Here is a 27,971-nt window from a genome sequence, read left to right as displayed (position 1 = left end):
GTTGGAGGGTCAGTACTGAGGGAGACAGCCTGAGCATTTCAATCAATTGTGTTAATAAATGTAATACTGTTCATTACCCAAATACTTCTTACAATCTAATACAGCATGAAAACGTGCAGCATTCAGAAAGAACATTCTGATCTGATTACAAAATTAAGCAACATCACATTTATGTTTATTGCTATTCGACCATGTTGGCTGCACACAGTGAGACAATGCCTTGGTTATGATGTGTCCACACAGTAGGACTGGGGAGCACCAGGAATCAGAAGGAGAATCACTGGTTCTATGATAATTTCTCCTCCACTGTCGAGAAAAACACAGAAAGAAATCATCACTCACTCTCCACTTTCAATCTCTCACTCTGGCTGAAAAATCAAACTGAATATCACTGCGACATTTGCTGTAATATTGATCCATCCACTGGGATTAAATGGATCCTGAATGTTGTCATTGCAAACACTCTAATAATGGACAATCTGAACTTTCAGCTTAGCATGGAACATTGGTGAGAATGGATCATTGACCTGGTTGACTCCCAGTCCAATGTTTTTCTCCATTGCTGTGTGTAGGATTGCGTTGTAGAAAAATCCGGAATCGTTTACAACAGGGTGGAAATCCATCTTGGAAATGTGTGCAAATCGGGCAGGATCGCGACTGACTTACCTTCCCCACTTAATACACAGTCCTTGGACAGATATCTCTGGCGGGCGGGGGCAAAATCGGGAAAGGCGATGGAGCGGAGAATCAGTCTTGGTGCCGGATCTATGGCCGGCTCCAGGTTCATGCCAAATCACAGTTCTCTGGTGCCTCGACAGTGGCGTCAAAACATTCCCCACACGCGCAGTAAACGCCATTTTCATATAATCAGCGGGGGAGGGAGGTGTGGTAGAAGGTTACCAGGGGACAGGCATGGGTCCGGGACAAAGCTGCACGGGGCCAGGCTGACCAGGTATTGACTATCATTGCCGCGGCCTGCATGGCAGCCATCTTGCTACACATTCCACTGACCACCTACCTTGGCACGTGGTTCAAAATAGTGACTCCGGCTTTATGGGTGCCCCCACATCCCACCCTCCGCCACACTACCCCCCACCTACCCGGCCACCATCCTCTGGCAGGATATTACGTGGCCCACCCAAGGGCAATGCCCACAGTAGTCCCTAAGAGGTGCACGGGATGGGGGCCACGGAGTGTACCGCCGGCAAAGGCTGCACCAGCCATTGGTACCCCTGATAGCAGGGATGAGTGCCAGGGCCTGAGGCCCGCACGATGCTGGGCACGGATGGGCCCAGGGGTGCGGAGCGCAGAGCGCCAGGGGAAACGGCCAGGTGTGGGGATGGGGAGGAAGGGGACATGTGGGGGTAGAGTCCACAGTGCAGACTGGGTCCACCGTAGACCATTGAACCTGGTTGGGCACGGGGGTATGCGCCGAGCTAACATGTTGGCCTTTCACCCCCTGCAGACAATGGATATTGGAAAACAAGCAGCAATGGTGGCCTTCCTGCTAGTCACCACAGCCCTGGGGGATGACCTGAGGCTGTGCATGCTGGAGCTGCTCGAAGAGGAGGAAGCTGCAGCAGGGGATCCTGCCAGCCACCCAACAGGCCGAGGAGGAGGCGGAGGAGGTGGAAGAGGAGGTTCAAAGGAGGCGCCACATGAGGCCTCGCGTGTACTGGCAGTGCCTGTCATTAGAGGACCTGCCGGACCGGGCATGCCGTCGGAGACTCTGACTGAGCATATCTGACAGATGATGGCGCACCTGGCACCGTGGGGGTATGTGGGAGGACACCTGCTCCCAGTGACCATTGTTGCTGCTAACTTTAGCCTTAGTTTAATTGCTCTGTTCTATCACCTTTGCTCTTGAGTCGCCAGGTATCTTTCTGTACCGCCACGTGGTTCAAGTCCGAGTAATAATCAATAATCCAACACACCGCTTAGTAAGAGTTAAATCAACGCACATTTATTATATACAGTAATCAATACTCATGCATAAATTCTACGTCTAAGCTACTTCCTACAACTAACAGGCCAATACTTAACTTGCAAATGGCCCACCAGGTCAGGGAAACAAATGGCCTTTTGTTTGGGTTCTGAGCCTGCGGGATTCGAAGCTGGTACAGATCGATAGCTAGGAGCGCCTATCTCGTAGCGAGCGTTGAAGTAAGACTTACGATTTGAGCGGCTGTTGCAGAAGGCTAGCAGAAGGGTCGCAGCAGGGTGCAGAAGGGGTAGCAGAAGGGTCGATTTGAACTTGGACTCTATACTTATAGTCCCCAGGGGCTTCCCGCCTTTCGGGGCGGACCCTGTACCTGGTTCCAAGTGATTGGACTTTGTCCCAATCACTTGGTTCGATATTCTCCAATGCTGGAGCGATTCCTTGATCGATGGGCGGTCTTGGGGTGATCGTTCACCTCCCTTTGTGTAGGCTCCTGTTGGCGCCGAAAAGTCTGGGTTGGCTTTGTGTGTCTAATTTGTTGCACATTGTTCCCGGGGATTGCTCATTAGTATTCAGATGGCTGGTGTGTTGTTATGCTGATGGCTGCAGGTATCGATCTTTGTCTGGCCTTCCCAGAGACGAATACACAGTTTTACCTGCTGCTGCTTGTTTTAGTCCTGTTGGCTGATTTTCCCATCAGCCTTCTCCGTTCGCCATTTTAAATCGGGGTTAGCCATTCTAAATCGGGAGTTAGCCATTTTAACTGGCTACACCATCAAGACCACGGTCGCTTTGAACTTCTACACCATGGGGTCCTTCCAGGCATTGAGTGGGAATCTGTCTGGGATCTCACAGACCTCGGTGCACAGATGCATCCTCGCCATCACGGAGGCCCCATATGCCCAGTCGGCACTATACATCCATTTCAATGTGGACCGAGCCCACCAGGATACCTGGGCAGCGGAGTTTGCCGCCATCGCCAACATGACCCGGGTCCAGGGGATGATCGACAGGAAGGCATGTCCCCCTACGAGCACCTGCAGATGACAGGTCAGTCCTCACAAAACAAAAGGGGCTCCACTCGATGAATGTGCAGCTGGTGTGTGAATATCAGATGCACATAATGTGCTTCTGTGTTTGATACCCGAGCAGTGTGCACGACGCCTTCATCCTGGCACATTCAACAATTCCTGACCTCTTAGAGGTGTCACCCTGGCTGGTGGGTTGACTTCTGGGCAACAGGGGTTATCCGCTGCAGTCGTGACTGATGATGCCTATCCGGAGGCCACAAACTGGTGCCCATACAGCAACCAGGGCATGATCGAGCGCTACTTCGGCATCCTGAAGATGTGGTTCAGATGCCTGGATCCCTCTGGAGGGGCCTTCCAGTATAGCGCGAGGAGTTTCATCTGCATCGTGGTGGCCTCCTGCGTCCTCCACAACATTGTGCAGCAGAGGGGCGATGTGCTGCAGGAGCAGGATGTTCTCTGCCCCCCCCAATGTTGTGTAGGATGCAGGAGGCCACCACGATGCAGATGAAACTCCTCGCGCTATACCTGCCTCACTACTGGGTGTGGACTCGGGGTTGGCAGTAACAGTGGGTGTGGCCCATGGGATGGAGGATGATGCCAACCTGCTCTGCAATGAGCTCTGGTGCTCCACATCATTTGACAACGTCTGGCTCCTACCCACAGGAGCACTTTCCACCGCCCACCTGGGTGATCCTTGCATGCGAACTGGCCATTTCATCACACAATCCCATCAAAGCCCTGGGGTGGCAGAGGTGGAGACAGTGGGGCGGCAATGTGGGGGGGATTGGGAGGGGTTGGGACACCAGAGCGGTGACCGGTGAGCTCTGGCTGAACGGTCTCTGGGCTAACCCCACCCACAATGCCCGGCCATCCCCCCCACCATCCTGCCTTCTGCGATGAGCCCAGAGCAGCCCATCCCTCACACCCAGCAGACAGAGCACCGAGGCAGGTTGTAAAGTTGTTCATAGATGTTTAATGTGAACAAATATATACAGATTTGTGCCCTAGCCCCTTTCGCTATACTGTGCCCTGCACCCATGCCAACTCAACTGGTGTCTAACTTTCTGGCCTTATGGGCCCCAAAGCTACGTCTAGACAGATCCCCAGGCAGCACTTCAGAAGTGGAGGTGGCCTGCTGTGATTCCCGCCCTGTGACTTGTATCCCCGTTGGTGCGCGTCTTTACGGGCGACCCGGGCTGGATGGGCCCAGCTGCTGCTCGGGCGTCCCGGGTGGCGTGGTGCCACCCTGTTTTTCCCACTGCCCACCAGATGCACCAGGGACAGGAGGGGGGAGTCCGATGCGCTGCGGTTCTCTGGCACCTCCCTCGGGGTGCCCAATGGCCCCCGGGCTACTCCTTTCGACGGGGGTGGGAGCGGAGCCATCCCCAAAAGGCTACCTGCCACCTGGCACTGTCAGTCCTTGAGGCCCGCTCTGGTCTCGATGAGGGTCTGCATGCTCGTGGCCATGGCGCACAGGGAGTGGACCATCTCCTTCTGGGACTGCGCCATATCACACTATGACTGTGTCACTACTTTCTGGGACTGTGTCACATGAGCCAGTCACTGCGCCATCTCCCTCCAGAACTGGGTTGCCTCCCTCTGCCTGTGCCATGTCGGCCAGCGCCTGGGCAATGCCACCGACAATCTCAGCCTCGGCCGCTGTGTCTGGGCCACACTCAGGAGCGCAACTGCAATGTCCAGGTGGCTCATGGATTCCTGTGAGAGAGAAGCCCTGTCCTGGGCCTCAGCTACCACCTGCACAGGTTGCCCCAGGCTTGGACACGTTGATCCATGGCCAAAACCTTTGCCCCTAATGCCTCCACCGTGGACACCACCCATGCGGTGTTGACCTGGGTGGCACGCATGGTCGGCATCAGCTCCTGCACGCGATTGTACTCCTCCAACTGCACCTTCAGGTGCTGGATACTCGCTAACAACCCCTCACCTGGTCCCTGTCTCTGTGACTGAATCACCACAATCAATGGGACCATCCTTTCCAAAAGCCTGAAACCCGTTTGGATGGCAGCTGGTCCCTGGGGTCGGGTCGGCCTCTGACCATCCGCCCCCTCGGGTGGTCCTACCTCCACCTGCTGTACCAGAGCAGCTGTGTGGTGAGCACCAGAGGGTATCCCAGGCGCCTCGTCACTCAAGTGCCCATCCGAGGTTACACACGTGACCCGTGGAACCGCAACTCAGCGGGGTCTCACATCCTCACCCGATGTCGCCCTCTGTCCTGGCGGCTGCCCTTTCCTTGGCCCTCTGACCATTTCCAGTGACTTCTGTTCTGCTGCAGTGAGGGGCCGCAGGTCCGGTTGTCCCTCTCCTGTCTTCTCTCGCTCCCAGCAGTTGTGAGCCGCCTTCGTCTGGAGGGGGGTTGGGGGGCAGAAAACGTTCTGTATTAGACAGTCTGAGGACAGAGCGGTCGCCAATACGGAGGCTGGCGGAAGCTGCAGAGGTGACGAACCACCGGGCTCCAGCTGGAGGCCCTGTCAAATGTGAGTTGTTATTGTCTTACTGACTGACCCATCTTTCACACTGTCCATTCCCTCCCAGGAGAATACCTCAGACGTGAGCTTCGAGGAAGACAAGATTGAGGTGTCACAGCTGTCAGCCCCACCCTCCGACGGTGCAGATACACACACCTCGACGGGAAAGGTTAGTGGTCAGGCTTCTGGGGTTCAATCTGGTGAGCACCACACAGCTGCTGATGTACATCAGGTGGAGGCTGGAACCCCCAGGTTAGACAGCAATCGGAGGTCTGCTGGATCCCTGACCCAGCTGTGTCCCAGCCTGAAGCTGAGCTTGTAAAAGAGGTTTTGCCAAGCTGATGGAGACATTAGGGTGTGGCTAGGACATTCGGAGAGAAATGTCAGCGACACTCCAGCACGTCCATAGCCAATTAGAGGTGTCCAAGAGGATATGGTCACAGGAGATGTCACTAGCAATGTATGGCACTGAGGCCAACATCGCGAGGGCCGCTGATACATGACATCAGCACCATTAGTGGAGGTGTCCAAGGAATCGCAGTCGGTGACGGCCGTGGCTGAGGGTGTCAGCGGTATGTTGGCCTCCCTGGGGGATGTCACCCAGCACCAGGCTAACCCTGATGAGGTTCTGCGGGACATGTCCTGCCAGCAGATGGGGATGGCCGAGGCGCTACGGAGCTTGTCCCAGTTGCAGGTGGGCATTGCGCTGGAGAGCATGTCCCAGTCACTGATGAGCATTGCCGAGGACTGGGCACTGAGCGGAGGAGGGGGCGCTGAGTGCCAACCCGTACCCATCCCATGGAGTTACGATGGCGGTCACCGGCACTCCCAGTTCCACCCCTCTGATGAGGCTGCTTACCGCCAGCACCTGGAACAGGGCAGTACAGCTGTGCATGTGCTGTCGACAAGTGAGCGGGGCCCTCCGGCCTTAGAGCCCCCAGAGAACGCCCGCCAAGACCACGGGATGAGATAAGCTGCTGGCTGCCTCTACCTCTGGTGTGCATCCGGGGACACACCTAGATGTCGCAGTGGAGCTCGGAGGGCAAAGCACATTGAGGATCACCGGAGGAGGTGGTGGGTAGGTAGGTAGGGGGTGAGAGGGCGTGGTGGTGGGGGGGGATGGGACCATCGGGTAATGGGGGAATTGTTGCACACAATAAACACCCTTGTGCCCAAACAGTACGATGCCTCTATCACTTCCTCCCGTAATGCAGGCCGACCTCTGAAACCTTGGCCCATCTATCCAGGCCACCCTCCTCCCCGTGGCAGTCAACCACCCCCTGCCGAGGGCATGCCCCTGGAGCTGTGTCCCATCCCCTGGGTGTTTGGATGTTGGCTGCTGTGTGTTTGGTGTTGCCTCCCGCAGTGTTCAAGCACAGTGTCCAGGCATCACAGTGTGATTGGGATGCGAGGCAATGATGCCCACATGCTACATGGCGCGCCCACCCACGGGAATCCACTTGGGTTGTGTGAAATGCTCACTTAACCACAATTGCCAATTCCCTGTTAGCAATAGCCATCAGCCGCATGGGCTTAGCGAAGGGACCCCACGCCCCACTAAGCACTGGGGTGACAAGCCCAGCGTTCCGGGCTCTTTGCCTGTGAGCAAAGATTGCTACTTCCCTCCTCAGCTCCCCGCAGAGGCCCTTGCGGCAGGTTCACGTTTTCAAAAGGAGTACGAATCAGCGCCAACGTGACCACTTGCTGGGAAGGTCGACGAATGACGGGACACCGTTGGATATTGGTTTCGCGCCACACTACGGCGAGATCCCGGGAGTGAACTGGTTGCATCGCAAACTATTTGGTGCCTGACGTGGTATTCACCAACCTCGTTTAGTGAGAGTGACAGCACAACAAGGCCAGAGAATCACTCCCTTGGTTTCAGGAATGGATAACCCGGCCCCCAATCTTTACCCAGAGAGTGGGGAGAATGTGGAACTCACTCCCACAGGGAGTGGGGAGAATGTGGAACTCACTCCCACAGGGAGTGGGGAAAATGTGGGACTCACTCCCACAGGGAGTGGGGAGAATGTGGGACTCACTCCCACAGGGAGTGGGGAGAATGTGGGACTCACTCCCACAGGGAGTGGGGAGAATGTGGGACTCGCTCCCACAGGGAGTGGGGAGAATGTGGGACTCACTCCCACAGGAACTGTGGAGAATGTGGGACTCGCTCCCACAGGGAGTGGGAAGGATGTGGAACTTGCTCCCACAGGGAGTGGGGAGAATGTGGGACTCACTCCCACAGGGAGTGTGGAGAATGTGGGACTCGCTCCCACAGGGAGTGGTGAGAATGTGAGACTCCGTCCCACAGGGAGTGGGAAAATTGTGGTCAGCACTGTGGGTTACACCGTCCGGACCGGCCTGCAGTGCAGGAGAAAACCGCACAACCTCCTCTGGGCGGCCAGGATGAGTATGCAGCACTGTGCCCCTGGCACCAACCTCATCCCACACACCCATAGCCCGAGCACCCCCCTCCAGCCGGAGGGCGGCCCAACCCCCACCCTCACCACATGCCGGCACCCATTCCGGCCGCCATGGCTGGGTGCCCTGGCCGCTGAGACCACCAGCCACCCACCCCCTGGGCTGCATTCATCGGACTGTCCAACACTGTCGTTTTCTGTTTCCCACCCTCCCCCCAGGGGTAGGCCGCCCATAACTGCCGGGAGTGGGAGAAAACTAGAGGTGGGCCGCCGGACCTGCGGCTCCTCACTGCGACAGAGCACCGTGCCCTGGTTGTGGTTGGCACCCCTGAGGGAAGGGATGTCGCCAGGGTGGAGAACGGCCGCAGGCGAGGAAGTGAGACCCCGCTTAGTTGTGGTTCCCCTTGAGACATGTGTCATACCCTCCCAACACCACCCCCACACCACCCTCACCCCCACCCTCATCCCCACCCTCACTCCCATCCTCAACCCCACACCACCCTGACCCCCAAACCACCCCCTCACCACCCTCACCCCCACCCTCACTCCCATCCTCAACCCCACACCACCCTGACCCCCACACCACCCCCACACCACCCTCACCCCCACCCTCATCCCCACCCTCACTCCCATCCTCAACCCCACACCACCCTGACCCCCACACCACCCCCTCACCACCCTCACCACCCTCACCCCCACCCTCACTCCCACCCTCACTCCCATCCTCAACCCCACACCACCCTGACCCCCACACCACCCCCTCACCACCCTCACCACCCTCACCCCCATTCTCACCCCCACACCACCCTCACCCCACACCACCCTTACCCCCACACCACCTTCACCCCCACCCTCACCCCCACATGACCCTCATCCCCACACCACCCTCACCCCCACCCTCACTCCCATCCTCAACCCCACACCACCCTGACCCCCACACCACCCCCACACCACCCTCACCCCCACCCTCACTCCCATCCTCATCCCCACACCACCCTGACCCCCACACCACCCCCTCACCACCCTCACCACCCTCACCCCCACCCTCACCCCACCCTCACTCCCATCCTCAACCCCACACCACCCTGACCCCCACACCACCCCCTCACCACCCTCACCACCCTCACCCCCATTCTCACCACCACACCACCCTCACCCCACACCACCCTTACCCCCACACCACCTTCACCCCCACCCTCACCCCCACATGACCCTCATCCCCACACCACCCTCACCCCCACCCTCACCCCCATCCTCACCCCCACCCTCACCCCCACCCTCACCCCCACCCTCACACCACCCTCACCCCCATCCTCACCCCCACGCCATCCTTACCCCCTCCTCCCCAACACCCCGTGGTCTGATCATGTGCCTTGTCTTGTGTCTTGCAGAAGTTGCTGGTGATGGGGTAGGTCCATCTTGTGTCCCCTGCTCCCAGCCAGTGCTACAACCTGAACGCCTCGAACAGAGGTGATGGCACCGACACAGAGGGGAGCCACATGCCTGTGACCCAGGACACTGCGGAGCTAGAGTCCGGGGATGATGCAGATTTCCCGTCGCAGCTTGCTCAAGCACCCTCCACGTCCCAGAGAAATTCACCTCAGTTGAGCACTTGAGGGAAGAGGCTTCTGGGACACTACCTGGTTCGCACTTCACAGCTGATCCTGCACAGCAGGTGGAGATGGGAGCACCCAAGGGGGCGGACAGTCAGAGGGCAGGCTAACTCCAGGAACTAGCTGCCATCCAGATGGGTTCTGGGCTTCTGGAAGAATCGCCGGGGGCGCAATTGAACGTGGAGATACAGTCGCAGAGCCAGGGACTACATGAGGGGTTGTCGACGAGCATCCTGCACCTCCAGCTGCAGTTGGAGAATCCTCCCAGGCCAACATCTCTCGGGTGGCATTCGTAGTGGAGGCATTGGGGGGTGACGCTTTTGGCTATGGATTAGCATGTCTAAGGCATAGGGTACTCTGTGTAGGCCGAGGCCCAGGGCAGGGTTGCCCTGTGGCTTGCAGCCATGTGCCCGAGTCATCTGGGTATCACAGCGGAGCTCCTGAGCTTCGCCCAGTCACAACAGGCCATGGCTGAGAATGTGGCGGCTTTGCCCAGGTGCTGGCCAACGTGGCGCAGATAGAGAGGGAAGTGGCCCAGTCCCAGAGGGAGGTGACGCAGTCATTGGCTGATGTGGCACAAACACAGAAGGTGGTGGCACAGTCGCAGCGTGATGTGGTGCAGTTCCTGACGGAGATGGTCCACTCCCTGTGCTCCATGACCGTGAGCATGTAGACCCTGGTCGAGACGAGAGCGGGCCTCCAGAACTGGCAGCGCCAGGTGGCGGGGGTACATCAGGGGATAGCTCCGCCTGCACCCCACCCATGGAATAGCCCGGTGGCCATTGAGCACCCTGTGGGAGGAAGTGGTGATGCAGCCCCTGCCGGTGACATCTGCAGGGAAGATGTCGGAACACCGCAGCATCTTGGACTCCCACCTCCCTCCTGTCCCTGGTGGATCTGGTGGGCAGTGGGCAGAACAGGGCAGCACCACGCCACCTGGGAGACCTGAGCAGTAGCCAGGCCCATCAAGGCCCAATCGCCCCAGAAGACAGCCGCCAACAGGGACCCAAGTCGCAGGGCAGGAATCGCTATAGGCCACCTCTACTCCTGATGACCCTCTGGGGATCCAGCTAGATGCAGCGTTGGGGCCCTTATAACCAGAAAATTAGACACCAGTTAAGTTGCTACAGGTGCAGGGCACAGTATAGCGATAGGGGCTGGTGTTCAAGCATCTCGGTTGTTGTAAAGGAGAAAGGAGTTCTGCTTCTCCACAAAACACCATTATTTCTTTGATCCAACTTCAAACACAAATCTCCACCAACAAATACTGCCACCTGTAACCCCTTTATATATCAGTGATTTCGATTGGGGAGTTGGTGGGAGGGAGCAGGTACGATAGCAGCAGTTAAGGGGCATCTAGACAAATATATGAAGAGTGTGGGAATGGAAGGATACGGACTCCGTAAGTGCATACGGTTTTCGTTTAGGCAGGTACCAAGCTTGGTGCAGACTTTGAGGGCCGAAGGGTCTGTTCCTGTGCTGTATTGTCCTTTATTCTTTGTTCTCTTATATCTACAGATTTGCATTCTCATACCTTAGTGGCTAATAGAGCCAAGAAGATCTTTAAAATAACCTTTCCTGCTGTAGGTGAATCCACCCTTAAATCCTGATCTTCTAAGTTTTCTGCAAATCCTCTTGCCACAAGCCTGGCCTTTGCCTTATAAATTCCATCCGGAAGAACCTTTTCCGTGCAAACCCATCTGTGACATAGAGCTCTTTGTCCCCTCTCTGGTACTTCCATGTATTCCCCAAATTCACTCCAACTATGCAGTTCTTGCTGTTTGGCACCTTTGATAACTTTTTCATCTAATTTATTGGAGGCCACCAAAATCTCACGAGCATGTGGGCTTCTACTCCTAGTAGCATTTGTAGTCTTACCCATATTCCGAGACCTTGATAAACTACGTCCCCTATCCTGCCTGGCATCTCGTTCTGTACTGCCACTGCTTGATCTTTCACTCCTGCTGTGGGATGTCCGTTCAATAGTTGTCGATCTTTTCCTGTGATCATGTTCACTATCTGAACTGGCACTTCGTTTCTGTGCCCTCCATTTTTGAACTTTGTGTTCCCAATGCATTGTCTTGACACCCTCCCCTGTATTCTGTACATTCAATCAGTGTTTATACTTTCCAGTGGCCTTACCTGCTCGACTAACAACAGTTGCATCCTTCCATTGATTCGATCCTTCAGGCAAATATGTCACTTTTGTACCAACCTTTGGCAGTTGTCCTTCGGAAAAATGGCCTGTTCTAATTCATCAGATGCATTATGTTCCTCTACAGGTGCCCTGGCCGGGATTCTCCGACCCTGTGTCGGGTCGGAGAATCCCCAGGGGGTGCGAAAATCACGCCACGCCACCCCGACGCCGGCTCGCCGATTCTCCAACACTGATTTTCAGGCGCCCGTGGGATTGCCCCCGCGCCTGTCGGGGGCCATTGAAAGCGCCCCCCCCCCGACGATTCTCCAGGCCTCGACGGGCCTGAGCCGAGTTCAGCCGTGTGCCGACTGGCGTGGGTTACGCATGGTTCCACCCGACGGGATGTTGGAGATCTGTCTGTGGGAGCCGTCCTGGTAGGGGGGGCGGGGGATCCGATCCCCGGGGTGGCCTCCACGGTGGCCCAGCCCGCGATCAGGGCCTACCGATCAGCGGGCGGGCTGGGTCCGTGGTGGCCTATGTTCCTCCACGCCGGGTCCCTGTAGGACTCTGCCATATTGCCCAGGCGTGGAGACGGGAACCCACGCGCATGTGCAAACTCACGCTGGCCGTAGCATGCATGCGCGAACTCGTGCCGACTGTGGCATGCCGGCTTACGGGCGCCGGAGTGCGGAGGCCACTCCGGCGCCGTACTAACCCCCTGGGAATGGGTGGATAGCTGCCAGGTGAGGCCCGTTGACTCCGGAGTGGCTCATGCCACTTTTCACGCCGGCGCCCGAACTTGGCCACAGGATTGGAGAATCCCGGCCCCTGTCTATTTCAGTTAACTGGTCTTCATAATTCTGTAACATATGCATATCAGATGACCCTGGTTCCTCATCATGTTCGTCTGCTCTTTCTAAATTTGCAAGTTTGTAATCTTTACCCATTATCCTTGATGAATATACCCTAACAGTCTGATTGCCACCTTGCAATACAATTGTTTTGCCATCTATGCCTATGATCTTCCCTGGGCCTTTCCATTCATTAAAATTGGCTCTCTTATAGTATACTATGTCTCCTTGCTGAAAAACGGTATTTGATGGCCGTACATGATGCCTTAAAGCTCTGTGAATTCTTTCAGAGATTTCTGCTTCCAAAAAAGCTTTTCTGTTTCTATGTAATGCATTTAAATGCTCAGCAAGCTGGAGGCTGGTCATTCAAAATGGACGGAATTTTAGAATTTCAACCAAATACTAATTGATAGGGACTACAGCCCGCACTCATCTGCAATAAATTCTTTGCATGTACTGCCCATGCTAAGGCTGAATTTAACTTGCAATTTGGTCGATCTGCCAAAATTCTTCGGAGCATGTCATCTATTACAGCATGGTTTCTTTCCCATACCCCATTACTAAATGGGCTTTCTGCAGCCATACTCATGACTGTGATATTCATGTTTTCACACATATCCCTAAACCCATCATTAGCAAATTCCCCCCCATTGTCTGAAAGGAATTTTGCCGGTGGGCCCATTCCTGTCCCTATCCATTTTCTCACAATCTGATCCAGAATTACTCTTGTTTCTTTACTACATACGATGGTTGATTGACAAAATCTGGTCGCTAAATCTACAAAAAGCAAAATAAATGTATTGTTTGCTTTATCCCAGATCTTAAGGTCCATGGCCACAATGTCATTAAAATGAGAGGGGCCATATTGTTGGAGAGGACAGTGTGAAACAGACTGGTAAGCTCAAGGAAATACTTGTTAAGAAGGAAGATGTGTTGGGCATTTTGAAAAACTTGAGGATAGACAGGTCCCCCGGGCCTGACGGGATATATCCAAGGATTCTATGGGAAGCAAGAGATGAAATTGCAGAGCTGTTGGCAATGATCTTTTCGTCCTCACTGTCAACAGGGGTGGTACAAGAGGATTCGAGAGTGGCGAATGTCGTGCCCCTGTTCAAAAAAGGGACTAGGGATAACCCTGGGAATTACAGGCTAGTTAGTCTTACTTCGGTGGTAGGCAAAGTAATGGAAAGGGTACTGAAGGATTGGATTTCTGAGCATCTGGAAAGACACTGCTTGATTAGGGATAGTCAGCACGGATTTGTGAGGGGTAGGTCTTGCCTTACAAGTCTTATTGAATTCTTTGAGGAGGTGACCAAGCATGTGGATGAAGGTAAAGCAGTGGATGTAGTGTACATGGATTTTAGTAAGGCATTTGATAAAGTTCCCCATGGTAGGCTTATGCAGAAAGTAAGGAGGCATGGGATAGTGGGAAATCTGGCCAGTTAGATAACGAACTGGCTAACCAATAGAAGTCAGAGAGTGGTGGTGGATGGCAAATATTCAGCCTGGATCCCAGTTACCAGTGGCGTACCGCAGGGATCAGTTCTGGGTCCTCTGCTGTTTGTGATTTTCATTAATGACTTGGATGAGGGAGTTGAAGGGTAGGTCAGTAAATTTGCAGACGATACGAAGATTGGTGGAGTTGTGGATAGTGAGGAGGGTTGTTGTCGGCTGCAAAGAGACATAGATAGGATGCAGAGCTGGGCTGAGAAGTGGCAGATGGAGTTTAACCCTGAAAAGTGTGAGGTTGTCCATTTTGGAAGGACAAATATGAATGCGGAATACAGGGTTAACGGTAGAGTTCTTGGCAATGTGGAAGAGCAGAGAGATCTTGGGGTCTATGTTCATATATCTTTGAAAGTTGCCACTCAAGTGGATAGAGCTGTGAAGAAGGCCTATGGTGTGCTAGCGTTTATTAACGGAGGGATTGTATTCAAGAGCCGTGAGGTGATGATGCAGCTGTACAAAACTTTGGTCAGGCCACATTTGGAATACTGTGTACAGTTCTGGTCGCCTCATTTTAGGAAGGATGTGGAAGCTTTGGAAAAGGTGCAAATGAGATTTACCAGGATGTTGCCTGGAATGGAGAGTAGGTCTTACGAGGAAAGGTTGAGGGTGCTAGGCCTTTTCTCATTAGAACGGAGAAGGCTAAGGGGCGACTTGATAGAGGTTTATAAGATGATCAGGGGAATAGATAGAGTAGACAGTCAGAGACTTTTTCCCCGGGTGGAACAAACCATTACAAGGGGACATAAATTTAAGGTGAATGGTGGAAGATATAGGGGGGTGGCAAAGGTATGTTCTTTACCTAGAGAGTAGTGGGGGCATGGAATGCACTGCCTGTGGACTAGTTGAGTCGGAAACATTATGGACCTTCAAGCAGCTATTGGATAGGTACATGGATTGCGGTAGAATGATATAGTGTAGATTAATTTGTTCTTAAGGGCAGCACGGTAGCATTGTGGATAGCACAATTGCTTCATAGCTCCAGGGTCCCAGGTTTGATTCCGGCTTGGGTCACTGTCTGTGCGGAGTCTGCACATCCTCCCCGTGAGTGCGTGGGTTTCCTCCGGGTGCTCCGGTTTCCTCCCACAGTCCAAAGATGTGCAGGTTAGGTGGATTGTCCATGATAAATTGCCCTTATTGTCCAAAATTGCCCTTAGTGTTGGGTCGGGTTACTGGGTTATGGGGATAGGGTGGAGGTGTTGACCTTGGGTAGGGTGCTCTTTCCAAGAGCCGGTGCAGACTTGATGGGCCGAATGGCCTCCTTCTGCACTGTAAATTCTATGATAAATTCTATGATAATCTATGATAAAATCTCTGGCCAAGGGTAGAGTTACTATCGGTCATGATGGTGTGCTTCTGTACTTCCTACAAATCTCACAGCGATCACTAACGTGTTCTATCAGCTTAGTATAGTCTTCATCCCATACCCCTACATCCTGTAAAAAATGGGATGAGGTCCTACAATCAGAATTTAGGGAGTTAGGAGATAAGTTAAAAAGTAGGACCTCAAAGGTAGTAATCTCAGCATTGCTACCAGTGCCACGAGACAGTCAGAGTAGAAATTCAAGAATAGTCAGAATGAATACGTGGCTTGAGAGATGGTGCAGGAGGGAGGGGGGTTCAGATTTTTGGGACATTGGAACCGGTTCTGGGGGCGGTGGGACAATTACAAATCGGATGGTCTACACCTGGGCAGGACTGGAACCAATGTCCTAGGGGGTGCTTTTGCTAACACTGTTGGTGAGGTTTTAAACTAATGTGGCAGGGGGATGGGAACCAGATTAGGAAGTTAGAGGTCAGTAAAGAGGCAGCAACTAAAGCCAGAAAGGTACTAGATAATAAACTTAATGTGACTAAGGGGAAGAGTAGGCAGGGAAGAGATGAAGAACGCAAAGGGACAGGTGGTCTGAGGTGCATTTGTTTTAATGCGAGAAGTGTAGCAGGTAAGGCAGATGAACTTAGGGCTTGGATTAATACCTGGGACTATGATGTTATTGGTATTACGGAGAATCGGCAAGGCCCCTGAAACAGCGGGTCGGGCCCGCTCATGAGATGCCAAGGGTGTTTACTGTACGTGCGTTCTGGAATAATAATAATAATCGCTCATTGTCACAAGTAGGCTTCAATGAAGTTACTGTGAAAAGCCCCTCGTCACCACTTTCCGGCATCTGTTCAGGGAGGCCGATACAGGAATTGAACCCGCGCTGCTAGCCTCGTTCTGCATTACAAGCCAACTGTTTAGCCCACTGTGCTAAACCAGTCCCAGGCATTAATGCCACTGTCGAGGCAACAGAGAATTGCGATTTGGCGTGAAACAGGTGGCGGCCACGATTTCAGCGTCTGAACCAATTCTCCGCCCAATTGCGTTTCCCGATTTCGGCGTTGACCGACAGAGAATTCTGCCCGGGAACTGTCTCCATGCTGGCTGGTACACATGTCTTTATCCAACACTAAATTGACCCTGGGTGCTGGTCATCTGCTCTCTTACATCTCTGCGTGGGCAGTACCGTTCTCAGTCCCACATTAACCCTTTCTGTGCCAGACCCAACTGGATCATAGGAAAAGTGGACATTGGAAAGTGAGAACAATACACAAAGCTTTGAACAAACAGGAATCCCCTCCCTAAAGCTCTCAGTTTAAGACACAGCTCAAACTTTGATACCAAGCCACATAGGTGGAGGCAAAGGTAGGTCAAATGATACTGGCTGCAGATGATCTGGTCTGCATCACATTGATGTTCATGGGGTCTTGCTGTGCACAATCAAGACCATTCCAGCCAATGTAGAATGTATCATGACCTTACTTACCTTGCATAGTCAGTACAAGGATGCGCTCTGATGAAACAGATGGATATCTCAGTCTGCAGGTGAGATTTTGTCCGTGGTGTTTGAGTGATGGGGTCAGGGTCAGAACAGAAGTATAGGTCAGAGTGACGCCATGCTGAGTTACTGTGTTTGAGACTGATCCAGGTACGTCAGTGGGAGTGTCCCAGGTTAAGACAGGTGCTGTTCCATTGCACGTTGTGTTGAACGTGCAGTTTATGTCCACGTGTTTTCCTGCAATAATTATAGCAGGGGATATCCTGGATTTATCTGTGAAATCTGACACACAGAGAATGGAGCCTTTTAGATAAATATAATATAAACCATCAGTTCAAATAGAAATGACAGTCCCACAAGAGAAAGCCCTTTTCCAAGGATGATATCGGAACAGTAAGATTACAATGATCATTGAAGAATTTCCTATTTTTAGACTTGGTGAAGTTCTGTCACTCAGCTTAATGCATTTTCACTCAGTGACGCTTGATTTGACCGCACTGGGTGAGGGCGGAGGAACAGCTCACAGCTCGGGGAGAACAGGTTCATCACTTTGTCCACAATCTGCCAAAGTTAAATTAAATCCTGTCCCGGCAGGGCAAGAACAATTGGAAACTATTGCTTTGAATAGGTTTAAATTGAGAGAGGTGAATACTCAGTCACTGAAAGCAAGGTACTGCAGGCAGTAAGAAAGACAAAGGGTATGTTGGCCTTGATCGGGAGAGGATTTGAGTATTGAATTGAGATGTTTTACTGCAATTGTATAGGGCAATGGTGAGGCCACACCTGGAGTATTGTGTGCAGTTTTGGTGTCCTTATCGGAGGAAGGATATTGCTTACAGAACATACAGTGCAGTAGGAGGCCATTCGGCCCATCGAGTCTGCACCGACCCACTTAAGCCCCCACTTCCACCCTATCCCCATAACCCAATACCCCTTCTAACCTTTTTGATCACTCAGGGCAATTTATCATGGCCAATCCACATAACCTGCACGCCTTTAGACTGTGGGAGGAAACCGGAGCACCCGGAGGAAACTCACGCAGACACAGGGAGAACGTACAGACTCCGCACAGACAGTGACCCAGCGGAGAATCAAACCTGGGACCCTGGTGCTGTGAAGCCACAGTGCTAGCCACTTGTGCTACCGTGCTGCCCACGGCTATGGAGTGAGTGCAGCAAAGGTTTACCAGGCTGATTCTTGGGATAGCGGAACTGTCATATGATGATAGACTAAATCAGTTAGGATTATATTCATTGGAGTTTAAAAGAGTGAGAGGGAATCACATAGTAACTTACAAAATTTGAACAGGATTAGACAGGGTAGATTCAGAAAGAATGTTCCTGATAGTGGGGGATGCCAGAACTAGGGATCATAGTTTAAGGATAAGGGGTAAATATTTTAGGACGGAGGTGAAGAGAAATTTCTTCACCTAGAGAATTAGATATAGCTCTTGGCAATAAAGGGATCCAGGGATATGGGGGGGAAGGCAGGATCAGGGTATTGAACTTGATGATCAGCCATGATCATGATGAATGGCGGAGCAGGTTCGAAGGGCTGAATGGTCTCCTACTGCTTCTCTTTTCTATGTTTCTAAAGCAGCAGCTTAAACAGAATCAGAGTTCTGTTGGACTGGAATCATTAACTCTGTTTCTCATCACACAGACACTGACAGATCTGCTGAGATTTTCCAACATTTTCTGTTTTTATTTCAGCTCTCCGGCATCTGCAGTGTTTTGTTTTTCCTGGAATCAGATGATCAGGTCATTGATCACATTGCTGTTTGTGGGACCTTGCTGTGCACCATGTGATGAAGGTAGAAATTTCAGTTATATATATTTTTAAAAATAAATTTAGAGTACCCAATTCATTTTTTCCAATTAAGGGGCAATTTAGCGTGGCCAATCCACCTACCCTGCACATCTTTTGGGTTGTGGGGGCGAAACCCACGCAAACACGGGGAGAATGTACAAACTCCACATGGACAGTGACCCAGAGCCAGGATCGAACCTGAGACCTCGGCGCCGTGAGGCAACAGGGCTAACCCACTGCGCCACCGTGCTGCCCGGAATTTCAGTTATATTGACCGGAATTCTCTGGACATTGCAATACATTTTCCCCGTTGACAGTGCATTCCCGTCATTGGGTTTCATGGTAGCATTCGGTGGTTACAATGGTAAATCCCATTGACAAGCGGCGAGAAGATATAATCCCGCCAGCAGCGAATGGCACGCCACTGAGAAACATATGACTGGAGTACCGGAGCATCTCGCTCATTGTATTTTATGAGTTTGGTGTAGTAAGGGTTAAAAGCTAGGCTTAGGATGTGACTGCTGCAGTAATATTTTTTTTAAAAATTCTGGTTTATAAGACCAGCAGATATTTTGGCTGCAGAGGTGAAATTAAAGCATCGTAAAAATTAAATCATCATTTATTCCATCATGAATATTGTTTACCTGAAGTTGGGCTGATGGAATTTGTTCAAGTAAAGAAGGTTCCCTGGAGAGTCGATAATAAAAGACATTGGACGGGATTCTCCTCCTTCCCAGCAATCGGCTAATGAGGTTTCCCATTGTGGGCACCCCTATGCCATCGGGAAATCCGCAGGCGTGAGTGCGCAGCCGGCAAAGTGGAGGATCCCGCCGATGGAGAATCCAGCCCATTGTGTTTGGCCTTTGTAAGATAATGTAGTTGATGGGAGGAGCCAGGGCTGAAGCAGTCAGGTGTTGAGTTTCAGTTTTGGAGTTCAGTTAAAGATCTGTCTATGAAGAGACCAGCAGCTTCTCTCAAAACAGTTTAGTTAAAGAATTGCCTATGAACAGAACAGGAGCTTTTTGCCCAGGGCTAGCAGGTTATACAGTGGTCTGAGACAGACAACAATCTGCAAGCTGTTTCCTTGACTGGAGCTTTCTCTCTCCCACTGATCAGTCTTTTAAAAGGAACTCAATTCAAGTGTACAGCAGTGAACCCTGTATTTGCTAGCTGTATTTAAAAGTGGATTTTGTCCTGATATGGGTTTTGCTTGAGTGCAGATAAAAAATAGCAGTGGGGAGTCAGTGTTTGGTTTTATTGTTTACTCTTGTTTAACTGGTAATTTTGATCTTAAAGTTAGTTAGTAATACTGTGTTGATAATAAAGTTTTGTTTTAATATACTATATCCCTATTTGTGTGTGGAATCATAGCTGGAGCAAGGTATTCTTTCCTGACAGTCTTACAAATTAAGCTGAATTTTGGAGGTTTATATCCGGTATCCTATTACCTGCTGGGGGTCAGGTCTGGGATCATAATGACCAATTAATCATTAATAAATCCAGTTGGGATTTCAAAAGGTATTTATTTACCACAGATTATTCAGAATGTGTAATTTAAGAATTAGTTCATTGTATGTGAATTACTTTGGGATGTGTTGCAGTGGCGGAAGGTTGCTGTAGAATTGTGAGTCTTTCTTTTTTCGATGCATAAGACTTTTAAACAGCATTAGAGAGATTGATGGGAGTGGATAACCTGATAACATTGATGGACGCAGTCAATACATTTAATCATTGATATTAAAGTGTGCATTGAATGTGGGAACTTCAGATATATATTGCATTACATATATTTGTTGCAGTAAGGGTTAAAAGCCTGGGTTATAGAACATACAGTGCAGAAGGAGGCCATTCGGCCCATCGAGTCTGCACCGACCCACTTAAGCCCTCACTTCCACCCTTTCCCCGGAACGCAATAACCCCTCCTAACCTTTTTGGTCACTAAAGGCAATTTTTCATGACAAATCCACCTAACCTGCACGTCTTTGGACTGTGGGAGGCAACTGGAGCACCCGGTGGAAACCCACGCAGGCAAGGGAAGAACATGCAGACTCCGCACAGACAGTGACCCAGCGGGGAATCAAACCTGGGACCCTGGCACTGTGAAGCCACAGTGCTATCCACTTGTGCTACCGTATGCCCTAGTTAGTGTGTGTATGACAGCTGTAGGAAAGGTGTTTTTAAAAATCCTGGACCAGCAGACACTTTGGCTACAAACGACAATTAAAGCATCGTAAAAGTTGGGCGATTGAAATTTTGTTTATATGAAGATGGTTCTCATGGGAGTAGATAATTGGAGACATTGGGCTGTATTCTCTGTCGGCGGGATCCTCCGTTTCACTGGCAGCATACTCATGCCCACAGATTTTCCTAGGGCGTGGGGGTGCCCACAATGGGAAACCCCATTAGCTGGCTGCCGGGACGGAGGACCCCGCTGCCGGCGGGGGCGCACCACATCAGAAAAGAGGTGCGACAGGATGGCGAATCGCACCCAGTGCGTTTAGCTTCAGTAAGGCAATGACTTAATGGGAGGAGCCAGGGACTGAAGCAGTCAGGTGTTGACTTTCAGTTCAGTTAAAAATTGTGATGCGAACAGAGCAGCATTTCCTCCAAAAACAGTTTAGTTAAAAAGTGTTTTGCCTGTGAACAGAACAGCAGTTTGTGAAAGACTGGCAGGTTAATCAGTGATTTGACACAGATATGAAATAACATAGAATCTGCAGGCTGTTTCCTGAAGAATCTCTCTTTCAAAGCTATTTATCCAAGACATCTCTTTACAACAAGTGATCCTGGGTTGGCTAACTGTATTTAAAAGTGGATTATGACCTGAGCTGGGTCTTGCTTGAGTGGAGATAAATATTGAGAGTTGAGATTTATCCTTTCATTGTCATTGCTAAGCATTGTTTAACGAGTAATTGTAAGTTATTTTCTTGTATGCTGTAAATGTCATTTTAATCCTGTGTTACAAATAAAGTTTGTTTAAATATATCATATCCCTATTTATTCTTGGGATCACTCCTGGAACAAATAATCCCTTCCTCACAGTCTTACAAAGTAAATAAAATATTGGGGTTTCTGTCCGGTATCTGAGCAACTGTTGGGGCCTGGTCCAGGATCGTAATACATGCGTATTTCAGTTTGCTTTGTGAATGAATTGAAGCTATCACTGTCATGATATTCAAACACACACATCATGATAGACAGACCAACAGACCAATTAGCACACATAACACGACAGCCAATCACAGACAAGGGCAGACACAGTATAAGACAAGAAACATGACACCTGGTGGACAGTCCATCAGGAGACAAGGACAAGGACAGGACCCGATTAACAAGACACTCACACAGTCACCACGTGCTGAGTACCAAGACAGATCTGTAAATAACAAGTTGGAATAAAACTGCGTTGTACCAATCGCAACCGTGTTGGTTCATCTGTACCTCAGAGCACCCAACACCACAATCACCAGGAAATTGACAATCAGACACTGTGTTATAATGAGTGCTTTATGTCATAGTTTCTGTTATTCCCCATTGAGCGTTGAATGTGAATTGTTGAGGAAACAACACAGAACTTACCAGAAACGTGAAGCCGGGTTACACAACAGTGGTTGCATTTATTCTTCTGGTCTAATCCTATTCTGAAAAAATAAGGTCCCGCATCTTCCCGTGTGATGTTGTTTATAATCAGGGAACAGTCTCCCTCTTTCACGTCTCCAGACAGCCGGGTCCGATGGCGGAACCATGGAAGCCCGTCATTGTGATCCTTGGAGGAAAGGCGAGGTGAGCATTGTATATCAGTGTCTCGTAGATTCCTACTTGTGATTGGTTTGCCAGATGTGATGGATAAATGTAATGACATGGAATCTTTCATTTTCATTTTCATTTTTAATTTTCATCTGGACACACAAACCTTCCTGCGCTGTCACCTCTCGTGGAGTGTCACATTTCCACTCTTGTGACAGTCCAACTGGGGAGAGAAATGTCAATATTTAACACGGGATGGTTTGTAGATCCACTAGACTCGATATCCACCCCCTCTGTCCCTGGTGCCCAGTGGCTGCAGTGTGGACCATCTACAGAACACAAGAAATTCCCCAATGTTTCACAATGACTGGAAGAGAATCCTGGACACAGGAGTGGACAAGTTCATTCCACATTGGCTCGTGGTCCTCAGGACCCTGGTGAGCGAAGCCAGTCTCCCATCCTACACAGAGTCCACAAGTCACACAGGGTAACTGAGTAAATGTCTCATCTTTCTACCGCAGCACGGTAGCGTTGTGGATAGCACAATTGCTTCACAGCTCCAGGGTCCCAGGTTCGATTCCGGCTTGGGTCACTGTCTGTGCGGAGTCTGCACGTTCTCCCCGTGTGTGCGTGGGTTTCCTCCGAGTGCTCCGGTTTCCTCCCACAGTCCAAAGATGTGCGGGTTAGATGGATTGGCCATGATAAATTGCCCTTAGTGTCCAAAAAGGTTAAGTGGGGGTTACGGGGATAGGGTAGATACGTGGGCTTGAGTAGGGTGCTCTTTGTAAGATCTGGTGCAGATTCGATGGGCCGAATGGCCTCTTTCTGCACTGTAAATTTTATGATTCTATGATTCTGCAAGATGCCCTGCAGCTGCGAGAGCGGAGGCCTCTCAGAGAGGAGGCGGAGACTGCAGCAGAGGAGTGGGCTGCAGAGGTGCAGGTGGCAGAGGGGCAGGTGGCAGCCGCACAGGCTGGAGGGATGGCTGCCCAACAGGCCGAGGAGGAGGAGGAGGTGCCAAGGAGGCACCGGATGAGGTCCCGTGTGTACGGCAACCGCATGTCGTTCGAGGACCTGCTGGACTGGGCATGCAGATGAGCAGAGAGACTGTCAGAGAGACTGTCAGACACATCTGCCCGATGATGGAATACCTGGCACTGCGGGCTATGGGGGAGGACACGCGCTCCCGGTGGCTGTCAAGGTGATGGTAACCCTCAACATTTACGCCACGAGGTCCTTCCAGTCATCGAGTGGGATCTGTCCGGAATTTGACATACACCGGCACACAGGTGCATCCGTGCCGTCACGGACGCCCCGTATGCCCAGGCAGAGCGGTACATACAGTTCCATGGGGGCTGCCCCCACCAGGATGCCCAGGCAGCTGGGATCACTGCCGTCACCGGGATTCCCCGAGTCCAGGGGGTGATAGATGGGATGCAAGTCGCATTATGGCCATTGGCGGATAGTAGGCCACTGTACACGAACAGGAAGAGCTACCGCTCGATGAACATTCAGCTGGTGTGCATTATGCATGTCTGCACCCGATACCCGGGCAGCGTGCACGATGCATTCATACTGGCACACTCAGTGATCCCCAACGTGTTTGGGGGCACCCCTCCCGGCTGCGGGACTGGCTGCTGGGCGACAGGGCTTACCTGTTGCAGTCGTGGCTGATGACGCCTATACGGAGGCCACAGACCGCTACAATGATGCCCATACAGCGACCAGGGCTGTGGTTGAGCTGTGCTTCGGGGTCCTGAAGATGCGCTTCGGGTGCCTGGACTGCTCTGGGGCGGCCCTCCAGTATGAGGCTAGGAGGGTCGCCCGCATCGTGGTGGTCTGCTGCATCCTCCGCAACATCACGCAGCAGAGGGGCGATGTGCTGGAGGAGGATGAGGAGAAAGGGCAGGCCTCGTCAGGCGAGAAGGATGAGGGGAAGGGGGACATGGGGCCCGGGCAGACACGGGAGGCCGCCAGGGCCAGCGCGCACATGACGTCCTCGTCGCCTCACATTTCACTGACTAGGAGGGGGGAGGGAGGTTGCTGGCCAGGGGCATGGGCACCACTATCCCAGACCCACACCCCCTCACCTCCCACACCACCAAACCAGCCGCATGCACCCCCCCCTCCGTATTACATAGCTGCGGTGTGACGAGCCGGGGGTACTGGGTTGGCAGTGACAGCGGGTCTGTCCATGGTATGGAGGATGATGACAACTCGCTCTGCGATGAGCTCCGTGCTCCACATCGTATGACAATGTCTGACTCATGCCCACAGTAGCACCTTCCACCTGGGTGACCCCTTCATGCGCGCTGGTCAGTCCATCACATGGTCCCGTCGAGACCCTGAGGTGGGGGTGGAGGGGAGGGAGCACGGTCCACTCACAGGGCCTTCACTCGTCCCCGAACCCCCTCTCCCACTGGCCAGCACTGATCGCTCCACGCCCACACCCATCATAAAGAGCCCCAAGCCAGGTTTCAACGGTGTTAACAGGTGTTTATTGTGAACAAATATATACAGTCTGGGCCCTCGGCCACATAACTAAACTGTGCACTGCACCCATGCCAACTTAAGTGGTGTCTAACTTTCTGGCCTTAAGGGCCCTAACACTTCGCCTAGGTGGTTCTCCAGATGGTGAAGGAGTGGAGGCTGCATGCTGTGACTCCTGCTCTGCGGCAAGGATCCCCGTTGGCGCACCTCTCCTGGGGCGACCTGGCCTGGATGGGTACGGCTGCTGCTCGGGCGACCTGGGTAGCGTGGTGCCACGCTGTTCTGCCCGCAGCCCACCAAATGCACCAGGGACAGGAGGGGGGGGATGTCTGAGGTGCTGCGCTGTTCCGGCATCTCCTCTGTGGAGTTCACTGGCATGGGCCCCAGCACCTCCTCCTCCCTAGGGGTGCCCGATGGCCCTCGGGCTACTCCATGGTGCGGGGGTGCGAGCGGGGCCACCCCGAGGCCCCCCGCCACCTGGCACTACCAGTCCTGGAGGCCGCTCCGGTCTTGACAAGGGTCTGCACGTTCGCGGCCGTGGAGCACAGGGAGTGGCCCATCTCCGTCTGGGATTGTGCCACCACCCTGAGGGTCCGTGTCACATCAGCCAGTGACTGGGCCACATCCCTCTGGGTGAGGGCCATGTCGGCCAGTGTCCAGGCCACGTCCCTCTGGGTGTGGGTCACGTCCCTTTGGGTGTGGGCCACGTCCCTCTGGGTGTGGCCAACGTCACTCTGGGTGTGGGCAACATCCCTCTGGGTGTGGGCCACGTCCCTCTGGGTGTGGCCAATGTCACTCTGGGTGTGGTCAACGTCGCTCTGGGTGTGGGCCACGTCCCTCTGGGTGTGGGCAATGTCACTCTGGGTGTGGGCAACGTCCCTCTGGGTGTGGGCCACGTCCCTCTGGGTGTGGGCAACATGACTCTGGGTGTGGGCAACGTCACTCTGGGTGTGGGCAATGTCCCTCTCGGTGTGGGAAACGTCACTCTGGGTGTGGGCAACGTCACGCTGGGTGTGGGCAATGTCCCTCTCGGTGTGGGAAACGTCACTCTGGGTGTGGGCAACGTCACTCTGGGTGTGGGCAATGTCCCTCTCGGTGTGGGAAACGTCACTCTGGGTGTGGGCAACGTCACTCTGGGTGTGGGCAATGTCCCTCTCGGTGTGGGAAACGTCACTCTGGGTGTGGGCAACGTCACTCTGGGTGTGGGCAATGTCCCTCTCGGTGTGGGAAACGTCACTCTGGGTGTGGGCAACGTCACGCTGGGTGTGGGCAATGTCCCTCTCGGTGTGGGAAACGTCACTCTGGGTGTGGGCAACATCACTCTGGGTGTGGGCAACATCACTCTGGGTGTGGGCCACGTCGCTCTGGGTGTTGGCAACGTCCCTCTGGGTGTGGTCAACGTCACTCTGGGTGTGGGCCACGTCACTCTGGGTGTGGGCAACATCACTCTGGGTGTGGGCCACGTCACTCTGGGTGTGGGCAACATCACTCTGGGTGTTGGCAACGTCACTCTGGGTCTGGGCCACGTCACTCTGGGTGTTGGCAACGTCACTCTGGGTGTGGGCCACGTCACTCTGGGTATTGGCAACGTCACTCTGGGTGTGGGCCATGTCACTCTGGGTGTGGGCAACGTCATTCTAGGTGTGGGCAACGTCCTTCTGGGTGTGGGCAACGTCACTCTGGGTGTGGGCAACGTCCTTCTGGGTGTGGGCAACGTCACTCTGGGTGTGGGCCACGTAACTCTGGGTGTGGGCAACATCACTCTGGGTGTGGGCAACATCACTCTGGGTGTGGGCCACGTAACTCTGGGTGTGGGCCACGTCACTCTGGGTGTGGGCCACGTAACTCTGGGTGTGGGCAACGTCACTCTGGGTGTGGGCCACGTAACTCTGGGTGTGGGCAACGTCACTCTGGGTGTGGGCAACGTAACTCTGGGTGTGGGCAACGTCACTCTGGGTGTGGGCAACGTCACTCTGGGTGTGGGCAACGTCACTCTGGGTGTGGGCAACGTCCTTCTGGGTGTGGGCAACGTCACTCTGGGTGTGGGCAACGTCACTCTGGGTGTGGGCTACCTCCTTCTGAGTCTGAGCCACGCCAGCCAGTGCCTGGGCAATGCAGCCGACGTTCTCAGCCATGGCCTGCTGTGACTGGGCCATGCTGAGGAGCACCGCTGCGATATCCAGGTGGCTCTGGCACATGGCTGCCTGTGAGAGGTTAGCCCTGTCCTGGCCCTCGGCCCCCGCCTGCACAGAATGCCCCAGGCCTTGCACACGCTGACCCATATCCAACACCGTCACCCCCATTGCCTCCACCACGGACGCCATCCATGCAGTGTCGGCCTGGGTGGCACGATCCTGCATCTGGATGGACTCCTCCAACTGCCTGTGCAGGTGCTAGATGTTCACCGCCATCCCCTCCTGTCGTCCCTGGGCCTCTGACTGTACCGGCACTGTGGCTGGGACTGGATGTTCCAGAAGCCCGGGACCTGTCTGGACGGCAGCTGGCTGCTGGGGCTGGGCTGCCCTCCGACTGTCCGGCCCCTCGGCTGCTCCTACCTCCACCTGCTGTGCTGGATGTGATGTGTGGAGCGCACCAGATAGTGTCCCAGGAGCCTCTTCACTAATGTGCCCAACCGAGGGGATAGTCTCTGAGATGGTGGAGGGTGTTGGAGACAGCTGTGACGGAAAGTCAGTGTCCTCCTCCGACCCGAGCTCCGGGGTCTCCTAGTCTCGGGCGGAAGGCTGGTGTTCGGGCTGCTCTCCCTATCAGTGCTCGGCCGGCCGGGGGGCACCGTCTCTGGCACTGGCTGGGGGCGGGGGGCTACAGATGGACTGGGCCCATCTCCGGCAGCTCCTGTAAGACACAAGATGACATATATGGTTAGACAGCGGGCCGGGGGAGGGGGTTAAGGGTGGGCAGTGAGGGGGTGTGAGAGGGGTGTGGGGGGATGAGGGGTGAAAGTGAGGGGGGTTGAGGGGTGAAGGTGAGGGGGGTGATGGGTGAGGGTGAAGGGGGTGAGGGGAGTGCGGGGGCGGGTCCACAAATCTGTCATGAGGATCCGCAACTAAGCAGGGGGTCTCACTTGCTTGCCTACCGCCCTCCCTTTCCTCCAGGCCGCCG

At 53.2% G+C, this 27,971-nt stretch overlaps 1 pseudogene; it reads right to left on the bottom strand.

The window, feature by feature from the left end:
- Window positions 1–286: 286 nt before the first annotated feature.
- Window positions 287–26,461, bottom strand: LOC140387065 (myeloid cell surface antigen CD33-like; annotated as a pseudogene).
- Window positions 26,462–27,971: the final 1,510 nt, after the last annotated feature.

Source organism: Scyliorhinus torazame, chromosome 12, assembly GCF_047496885.1.
Source record: "Scyliorhinus torazame isolate Kashiwa2021f chromosome 12, sScyTor2.1, whole genome shotgun sequence".
Taxonomy (NCBI): Eukaryota; Metazoa; Chordata; class Chondrichthyes; order Carcharhiniformes; family Scyliorhinidae; genus Scyliorhinus; species Scyliorhinus torazame.
The sequence above is the reverse complement of the archived record's forward strand: the minus strand, read 5'-3'. Positions and strand labels throughout refer to the sequence as shown.